Genomic DNA, 10873 nt, shown 5'->3' on the forward strand with positions numbered 1-10873 from the left:
TCTCTCCCTCCCTCTCCCTCCCTCCCTCTCTCCCTCCCTCCTCTCTCTCTCCCCCCTCTCTCACCTTTCTCTCATCTTTCTGACACACACATTCCCTCTCTCTCTCCCTCCCTCTCCCTCCCTCTCTCTCTCCCTCCCTCTCTCTCTCCCCCCCTCTCTCCACCTTTCTCTCATCTTTCTGACACACACATTCCCTCTCTCTCTCCCTCCCTCTCTCTCTCCCTCCCTCTCTCTCTCCCTCTCTCACCTTTCTCTCATCTTTCTGACACACACATTCCCTCTCTCCCTCCCTCCCTCTCTCTCTCCCTCCCTCTCTCTCTCTCCCCCTCTCTCTCATCTTTCTGACACACACATTCTCTCTCTCCCTCCCTCCCTCTCTCTCTCCTCCCTCTCTCTCACCTTTCTCTCATCTTTCTGACACACACATTCCCTCTCTCTCTCCCTCCCTCTCTCTCTCCCCTCTCTCTCTCCCCCTCTCTCACCTTTCTCTCATCTTTCTGACACACACATTCTCTCTCTCCCTCCCTCCCTCTCTCTCTCCCTCCCTCTCTCTCCCCCCCTCTCTCACCTTTCTCTCATCTTTCTGACACACACATTCTCTCTCTCCCTCCCTCCCTCTCTCTCTCTCCCCCTCTCTCACCTTTCTCTCATCTTTCTGACACACACATTCCCTCTCTCTCTCCCTCCCTCTCTCTCTCCCCCTCTCTCTCTCCCCCTCTCTCACCTTTCTCTCATCTTTCTGACACACACATTCTCTCTCTCCCTCCCTCCCTCTCTCTCTCCCCCCCCTCTCTCTCTCCCCCTTTCTCTCATCTTTCTGACACACACATTCCCTCTCTCTCTCCCTCCCTCTCTCTCTCCCTCCCTCTCTCTCTCCCCCCCTCTCTCACCTTTCTCTCATCTTTCTGACACACACATTCTCTCTCTCCCTCCCTCCCTCTCTCCCTCCCTCCCTCTCTCTCTCCCCCCCTCTCTCTCCCCCTCTCTCATCTTTCTGACACACACATTCTCTCTCTCCCTCCCTCTCTCTTTCCCTCCCTCTCTCTCTCCCCCTCTCTCACCTTTCTCTCATCTTTCTGACACACACATTCTCTCTCTCCCTCCCTCCCTCTCTCCCTCCCTCCCTCTCTCTCTCCCCCCCTCTCTCTCCCCCTCTCTCATCTTTCTGACACACACATTCTCTCTCTCCCTCCCTCTCTCTTTCCCTCCCTCTCTCTCTCCCCCTCTCTCACCTTTCTCTCATCTTTCTGACACACACATTCTCTCTCTCCCTCCCTCCCTCTCTCTCTCCCTCCCTCTCTCTCTCCCCCCCTCTCTCACCTTTCTCTCATCTTTCTGACACACACATTCTCTCTCTCCCTCCCTCCCTCCCTCTCTCTTTCCCTCCCTCTCTCTCTCCCCCTCTCTCACCTTTCTCTCATCTTTCTGACACACACATTCTCTCTCTCCCTCCCTCCCTCTCTCTCTCCCTCTCTCTCTCTCCCCCTCTCTCACCTTTCTCTCATCTTTCTGACACACACATTCTCTCTCTCCCTCCCTCCCTCTCTCTCTCCCTCCCTCTCTCTCTCCCACTCTCTCACCTTTCTCTCATCTTTCTGACACACACATTCTCTCTCTCCCTCCCTCTCTCTCTCACCTTTCTCTCATCTTTCTGACTCACACACACATTCTCTCTCTCCCCCTCCCTCCCTCTCTCTCCCCCTCTCTCACCTTTCCCTCATCTTTCTGACACACACATTCTCTCTCTCCCTCCCTCTCTCTCTCACCTTTCTCTCATCTTTCTGACTCACACACACATTCTCTCTCTCCCCCTCCTCCCTCTCTCTCTCCCCCCTCTCACCTTTCTCTCATCTTTCTGATACACACATTCTCTCTCTCACCTTTCTCTCATCTTTCTGACTCACACACACATTCTCTCTCTCTCCCTCCCTCCCTCTCTCTCACCTTTCTCTCATCTTTCTGACTCACACACACATTCTCTCTCTCTCCCTCCCTCTCTCTCACCTTTCTCTCATCTTTCTGACTCACACACACATTCTCTCTCTCTCCCTCTCTCACCTTTCTGACTCACACACACATTCTCTCTCTCCCACTTTTCTCTCATCTTTCAGACTCACACACACATTCTCTCTCTCCCTCCCTCCTTTCTCTCATCTTTCTGACTCACACACACATTCTCTCTCTCCCTCCCTCCCTCTCACCTTTCTCTCATCTTTCTGACTCACACACACATTCTCTCTCTCTCTCCCCACCCCCCAGCACATGCTCAATGCTCGGATAATCCGACCCGAGTTGCAATCGGGTTTTTTTGACACACTATGCCTGAGGAATTAGACTGGTGACTTCCCCAGCCCGCACAGGAGCGGGGTTGGGGGAGATTTAGCGGGGAGGTAGGTGGTGGCAGGGACAGAAGGCCGGGTCCACCAACTACAAAGACAAGTTCAAGTTCAAGATTGTTTAATGTTATTTCCAGTACACAAATGTAAAAGGAGAACAAAATATGTTTTACTCTGGATCCGATGCAACACATATAAAGAACACAATAAATACGAATCCACGAGAAAGCTGATATATACAGATGGATTGTATGGCCATAAAGTGACACTAGGCACACGAGTGTCTGTACATGAGGTGACTGGCAGGAAATTATAAAGTAGTGGTGGTTGGGGGTGGAGGTTTGCGATCAGAATTTTCCTTCTCCTAGATGAGCTGCCAACCACGGCAGACAAGCTCCATCTGCCCAAAGCGACTAGTTTTAAGGCAATGGTAACCCACTTTCGTCCTTTCTCCTGTCAGTAGAAACGGTTCCACCGGGCTTAGCAGCTAAACTACATGTGAAGGTCTGGAGCTGGACTTTGTTGTCAGAGGCAATTTGAGATGCGAGCCATTGGGAGCATTTAATGCGTAATGGGAGCTTCTCCCCACTACCACCCCTGACTATAACAATCTTAAGGAAGTGTGTGCGTGTGAAAGGGTGGAACAGCTATGTGTGTGTATATCTACAACAGGTACTGTATATGTAGTGACAGGGGACTCAGTAGTCAGAGGAACAGATAGGAGATTCTATGGACATGAACGGATGGCATGCTCACTCCCAGGTGCCAGGGTCGGGGATGTCTTGGATTGCATCCACAACATTTTGGAGGTGGAGGGAGAGCAGCCGGATGTCTTGGTACATATTGGTACCAATGACAAAGGAATGAAAAGTAGAGAGGTCCTGAAGAGCATTTAGAGAACTAGGCTGAAACCTGAGAAGCAGGATCTCCAGGGTAGTAATTTCTGGATTGTTGCCTGTGACATGTACCAGTGAGGGTAGAAAGAGGATGATCTGGCAGATAGATGTGTGGCTGAGAAGCTGGTGCAGGGGGCAAGGCTTCAGGTTCTTGAATCATTGGGATCTCTTTTGGGGAGGTCTGACCTGTTCAAAAGAGACAGGTGTACCTGAACCCAAGGGGGACAAATATTCTCGTGGCACATTTGTTAGAGCTTTTAGGGAGGGATTACATTAATGTGGCCGGGGAGCCGAGGTGGGAACTGGACTCAGATTAGGACAGATGGAAAAAACGAAGATAGCATGCAGTCAAACTGTCAGGAAGAGCGGGCAAACAATAGGACAAACTTGATGGGTGAGATCAGTGCATTAGGGATGCAGAATCAAAAAGGGTTGCAAAAACAGCACTCAAAGTGTTATATCTCAATGTACAGAGTATTAGAAATAAGGTGGATGATCTTATTGCACTACTACAGATTGTCAGATATAATGTTGTGGCCATCACTGAATCATGGCTGAAGGATGGTTGGGAGATGAATGTCCGTTACACAGTGTATCAGAGGGACAGGAAGGTAGGCAGAGGGGGTGGGGTGGCTCTGCTGGTAAAGAATGGCATCAAATCAGTAGAAAGTTGTGACATAGGATCGGAAAATTTTGACTCCTTGTGGGTTAAGAAACTGCAAGGGTAAAAGGACCCTTATGGCAGTTCTCTACAGGCCTCCCAACAGTAGTTGGGATGTGGACCACAGATTAGAATGGGAAATAGAAAAGGCATGACAAAAGGGCAATGTTATGATAGTGATGGTGGATTTTAGCATGCAGGTTTTTTTTTGGGAAATTCAGGTTGGTAATGGATCTCAAGGGAGTGAGTTTGTTGAATGCCTATGAGATACTTTTTAGAGCAGTTTGTCATTGAGCCTATTAGGGGATCAGCTATACTGGATTGGGAATTATGTCACGAAATGAAGGTGATTAGGGAGCTTAAGGTAAAAGAACCCTCAGGAGACAGTGATCACAATATGATTGAGTTCAACTTGAAACTAGGGAGAAAGTAAAGTCTGATGTAGCAGTATTTCAGTGGAGTAAAGGAAATTACAGGGGTATGAGAGAGGAATTGGCCAAAGTAAATTGGAAGGATATGCTGGCAGATATGACAGCAGAGCAGCAATAGCTTGTTTTTCTGGGAAAAATGAGGATAGATCTATTCCAAAAACAAAGAAATATTCAAAAGGCAAAATAGTACAATTTTGGCTGATGAGGGGAGTCAAAGCTAATGTAAAAGAAAAAGAGAGGGCATACAACACAGCAAAAAATTAGCAGGAAGACAGATGATTGGGAAGCTTATAAAAATCTACACAGAGCAACTAAAAGAATCATTAGGAGGGAAAAGATGAAATATGAAAGCAAGGTAGCAAACAATATCAAAGTGGATCGTAAAAGCTTTTTCAAGAATGTAAAAAAAATAAAAGAGGTGAGAATGGAAACAGGATGGCTAGAAAATTAGGTCAGAGAAATAATAATAGGTGGGGTGGGGAGAGATCAGAGATAGGCAGCATGAGTATTTTGTTTCTGTCATTACCATAGAAGAACTACCACTGTGCCAGATGTTGAAGGGTGTGAGGGAAGAGAAATGAGTGCAGTTACTATTACAAGGGAGAAGGTGCTCAAAAAGCTGAAAGACCTAAGGGTACATAAGTCACCAGACAGGATGAACTACACCATAGGGTTCTGAAAGAGGTAGTGGTTGAGATTGTGGAGGCATTAGTAATGATCTTTCAAGAATCCTTGGACTCTGGCATGGTACCAGAGGACTGGAAGACTGTAAATGTCACTCCGCTCTTTTTAAAGGTGAAGGCAACAGAAAGGAAATTATGGACCAGTTAGCCTGACCTTCGTCACTGGGAATGTTGGAATCAATTGTTAAGGATGAGGTTATGGAGTATTTGGTGATACAGAAGATAGGACAAAGTCAACACGGTCTCCTTAAAGGAAAATCTTGCCCGATGAACCTGTTGGAATTCTTTGAGGAGATTACAAGCAGGATAGATAAACAGGATGCAGTGGATGTTGTATATTTGGATTTTCAGGAGGCCTTTGACAAGATGCCACACATGAGCCTGCTTACCAAGTTAAGAGTCCATGGTATTGCAAGAATATTACTGGCGTGATTAGAGCTTTGGCTGATTGGTAGGAGGCAGTGAGTGGAAATAAAAGGATCCTTTTCTGGTTGGCTGCCAGTGACTAGTGGTCTGCTGGGGTCGGTGTTGGGACCACTTTTTATACTGATTTAGATTATGGAATAGATAGTTGTGTTGCCAAGTTTGCAGATGATACAAAGACGGCAGGTAGTGTTGAGGAAACAGGTAGGCTGCAGAAGGACTTAGACAGGAGAATAGGCAAAAAAGTGGCAAATAGAATATAATGTTGGAAAATGCACAGTCATACACTATGGTAGTAGAAATAAATGTGCAGACTATCTGCTAAACAGGAAGAAAATCCAAAAATCTGAGATGCAAAGGGACTTGGGAGTCCTTGTGCAGAACACCTTAGGGGTTGACTTGCAGGTAGAGTCAGTGGTGAGGAAGGCAAGTGCAATGTTAGCATTCACTTCAGGAGGTCTAGAATACAAGAGCAGGGATGTGATGTTGAGGCTTTATAAGGCACTGGTGAGGCCTCACCATGAGTATTGTGAACAGTTTTGAGCTCCTTATCTATGAAAAGATGTGCTGACACCAGAGAAGGTTCAGGGGAGGTTCACAAGGATGATATGAGGAAAGTTTGATGGCCCTGGATCTGAACTCACTGGAATTTAGAAGGATGAGGAGGGATCTCATTGAAACATTTTGGATGTTGAAAGGGCCAGACAGAGAAGAAGTGGAAAGGATGTTTCCCATGGTGGGGGAGTCCAGGGCTAGAGGGCACAGCCTCAAGATAAAGGGGCATCCATTTAAAAAGAAGATACGAAGAAATCTCTTCAGCTAGATGGTGGATTTGTGCAATTTGTTACCACAGGCAGCTGTTGAGACCATGTTATTAGGTGTATTGAAGGCAGAGATTTATATGTTCTAGTTTGGTTACAGCATCAAAGGTTACGTGGAGCAGGGCTGAGGATGGGAAAAATGATCAGCCATGGTTCAATGGTGGAGCAGACTCAATGGGCCAAATGGCCCAATTCAGCTCCTATGTCTTGTGGTTTTATGTAATGGAGAAACACAAGGCAGTGGAGGGCGAGAACACTCAGCCTTTCACACATGCTTTGCCATTCATGGCCAATTAATATCAGCTCCACTTCCCTCATATCACAACACCATCTACATATCCCAGAATGTCCAGAGGTATTCAACCTCTGTTTGGAATGAACTGAAGTGGTACGTTACCCTGTTCCCCAGGGTGGAAATGTCAAACATTGGAAACGGCAGCTTTAAAGCGATAGAGTGACAGCTGAAAGGAGACTTGCACAGCATGATTTTCTTTTTACACAGAGAGTGGTAGTTACCTAGAACATACTTCCCAGGGAGGCTGTGGAGGGCCAGTTTTGTATGATTATAAATGCTGGCGGCATTCCCAACCATTAATTAACACTGTACAGCAACCTGGGTTCAATTCACACTGCTGCCTGTAAGGAGATTGTACATTCTCCCCATGACTGCTGGGTGCTCTGATTTCCTCCCACATTCCAAAGGCACACAAGTTAGTAGGTTAATTGGTCACATGGGTGTAATTGGGCAGTGCCAGTTCATTGGGCCAGAAGGGCCTGTGCCCATCTATACCCAGTGAATGAATCAGAATTATCACTGACATATGATGGGAAATTTAAGACAAGACATTCTGCAAACGCTGGATATCCTGAGCAACATAGGCAATGCTGGAGGAACGAGGCAGCTCAGCAGCATTTATATGTTTGTTCATCATGTGCCATGGTGTATGGCATGCACGATCACTGTCTTTCCATTACCACTCTTGGCAAATTTCTTCTTTGTCATTGTCTTCTTCTGGGCTGTGTCATTACAAGATAGATGAACCCCCCCCCCCCCCCCACTACCAAAAGTACGAGGGGTGATTGATAAGTTTGTGGCCTTAAAGATTGGAACGACTGGGCTTGTATACACTGGAATTTAGAAGGATGAGAGGGGATCTGATTGAAATATATGATTATTAAGGGATTGGACACGCTAGAGGCAGGAAACACTTTCCCAATGTTGGGGAAGTCCAAAACCAGAAGCCATAGTTTAAGAACTGAGTTCAGAAAAAACTTTTTCACCAGAGAGTTGTGGATCTATGTAATGCTCTGCCTCAGAAGGCAGTGGAGGCCAATTCTCTGGATGCTTTCGAGAAAGAGTTAGATAGAGCTCTTAAAGATAGTGGAGTCAAGGGATATGGGGAGAGGGCAGGAACGGGGGTACTGATTGTGGATGGTCAGCCATGATCACAGTGAATGGCGGTGCTGGCTTGAAGGGCCGAATGGCCTACTCCTGCACCTATTGTCTAAGGTAGAAGGAGTCAACTTTAGAAAACCTAGCACATTTATTTTTCTACATAGTCCTCTCCTACACTAACAAACTTAGTCCAGCAGTCGTGGAGCATACAGATCTTGGGCCTCCAGAAAGTGTCCACAACTTGGGTGATTGATAAATTTGTGGCCTAAGGTAGAAGGCGATGAGTTATACAGCTCTCGTAACGTGCATAAGCAGTTCAACTCTTTGAGTGATTATGCAGAAAGTTTGGTTAATAACTCATCTTCTCCTACCTTAGGCCATGAACTTATCAATCACCCCGATGAGTTAACTTCACATTTTCTGCATAATCACTCAAAGAGTTGAACAGCATATGCATGTAACGAGAGCTGTATAACTCATCGCCTTCTACCTTAGGCCACAAATTTATCAATCACCCAAGTTGTGGACATTTTCTGGAAGTCCAAGATCCGTATGCTCCACAACCGCTGGACTAAGTGTGTAAATGTAGGAGAGGACTACGTTGAAAAGTAAACGTGCTAGGTTTTCTAAAATTGACTCCTACCTTAAGCCACGAAATTATCAAGCACCCCTCGTATGACAATACTTTTCAGAGATTTTCTGCCTGGCATCAGTGGTCACATAACCAGAACGTGATATGCACCAGCTGCTCCCGTGACTCCACATAACCCTGATCCGGTTTGGGAGAAGGAGGCTAAGCAGGTACTACACCTTGCCCAAGATTAGTGGAGGGAAGGAGCACCATACCTTACACCTCCTTTGGTAGAGAAGTGTCTCCAAGCCACCACCTACATCTATGGAAGGGAATAAAATCAATGTCTCAGGCCAAGACCTTCATCAGAACTGATGTGAAATTTGTTTTGAAATAGCAATACAGTGCAAAGATGTAAACATCTGTAATTCAACACAAATAAACAGCGCACTTAAAAAAGTAATGATGAAGTGATGTTCCCCCTTCCTTTCCGATCCAAAGGGTCCCAGCCTGAAACATTGACTCTTTTTTTTCTATTTCCATAGATGCTGCCTGACCTGCTGAGCTTCCCCAGCATTTGGTGTGTGTTACTTTGTTCAGTGTAAATGATAAAGTGTTTTTTGTGGATTCATGGACCATTCAGAAATCTGATGGCAGGGAAGAAGTTGTTTGTGGTAATTTGAATGCAGGTGTGCAGCCTCCTGTATCCCCTCCCTGATGGGAAGAGGACGTGCTCCAGATGGCAAGGGGCCTTAGTGACGGATGTGGCTTCTCGAGGCACCACCTCTTGAAGATGTATTGTACTGGTATTAGTTTATTATTGGCACATGGTCCAAGATGCAGTGAAAAACTTGTTTTGTTCCTACTGATCAGATCATTACACAGTGCACTGAGCTAGAATGATGTAAAACAATAACAATGCAGAATAAAGTGTAAAAGCTTTCGGAAAAAAGTGCAATGTGGGTAGGATGGAGATTGCAGTGGCTGGAATCTGGAGCAAAAATCATACTGTTGGAATCGGGATGAAGGGTTTCGACCCGAATTGCTGACTGCCCATTTCCTTCCACAGATGCTGCCTGACACACTGAGTTCTTTCAGCATTTCATGTTTACATTTGGTGGGCTATTAAAGTTAAAGGAAAAAAAAAGGTTAGCTTTATTTGTCACGTATACATCAAAACATGAAATGTGCCACTTGCATCAACGGCCAATAGTCGAGGATGGGGGCAGCCCACAAGTGTTGCCAAGTTTCTGAAGCCAACATAGCATGCACACAACTTACCAACCCTAACCCATTCTTGTTTCACGGTTGTCTGTGAAGAGTGATTTCAGGATGTATACTGTATACATTCTCAGATATTAAACTGAACCATTGGACCATACATCGTTAGAATGTGGGAGGAAATCCAGTCACAGGGGGAACGTACAAACTCCTTACAGACAGCAGCAGGAATTGAACCCCAGTACTGTAAAGCAATGGACTAACCTCTATGCCAGGGTGCCACCCCTACGGAGGATCAGTGCTGGAAAAAATGCTCTTCAGATCAGAATAAAAATGTGATTGAATCAGAGGGGTGTAAAGTATATTAGATTTGGCATATTTTGGAATAATTCAAGGATCAAGGTCAAAGTGTGATTCCAGGATTAAATGGCTTGTCATGTGAAGAGTGTTTGATGGCTCAGGGCCTGTATTCACTAGAATTCAGAAGAATGAGGGATGACCTCATTAAAATCTATCGAATGGTGAAAGGCCTTGATGAAGAGGATGTTTCCTACAGTAGGAGAGTCTAAATCTACAGTACACAACCTCAGAATAGGAAGGTGTCCTTTCAGAATGGAGATGAGAAGTGGTGAATCTGTGGAATTATTTGCCACAGTTGATGGTGGAGGCCAAGTCATTGGCTATATTTAAGGGCTGGTTGATTGGTCAGGGCATGAAGGAATACAGGAAGAAGGCAGGAGACCGGGGCTGAGAGGAAAATTGGATCAGCCATGATGAAATGGTGGAGGAGACTCAATGGGCCAATTGGTCTAATTCTGCTATATCTTCTGGTTTTATGGTCTAAAGCACATTAATTATCAAGGTATGGATACAGTATACAACCTTGAGGTTCATCCTCTTGCAGACAACCTCAAAACAAAGAAGCACCATAGAACCTGCTTAAAGAAAACCCTCACACGAGACAAACAAAATGAACAAATCATACTAACAATAAAAAGGGAACAAGTAACACACAAAACACCAAACTGTCGAGTCCCCAGAAGTGAGTGCATAGCCATGAGTCACCAAGGGGAGTAAAAGCAGCCCAGGAGCCGATGACTGGGGCCACAGCCACCATCAGTCAGTTCAGCGCTGTGTCAATGGCTTCAGACCACAGCCGCAGATCAAGTTCCGCACTGAAATATTCTGATATGATTTTACCTAGAGGATAAAATATTCAAGGTGCAATCTGATTGCAGTCTTTCTGAATATGGCATTGCAGTGTCTTGAGATTATTGCAATCAATACAGATGTGTTCACATCTGCACAGACCAGTGAATCCTGACAGCTTTATACACATCAAAAAGTTAATTCATGCGTTAAATATTTCTAGTGTTGAAAGAAATGTGGATCACTTTTGGCCTACTTCACAAATTGCTGAAGGAACTTGAAATG

The sequence above is a fragment of the Hypanus sabinus genome, chromosome 27 (assembly GCF_030144855.1).
Source record: "Hypanus sabinus isolate sHypSab1 chromosome 27, sHypSab1.hap1, whole genome shotgun sequence".
Classification (NCBI taxonomy): domain Eukaryota; kingdom Metazoa; phylum Chordata; class Chondrichthyes; order Myliobatiformes; family Dasyatidae; genus Hypanus; species Hypanus sabinus.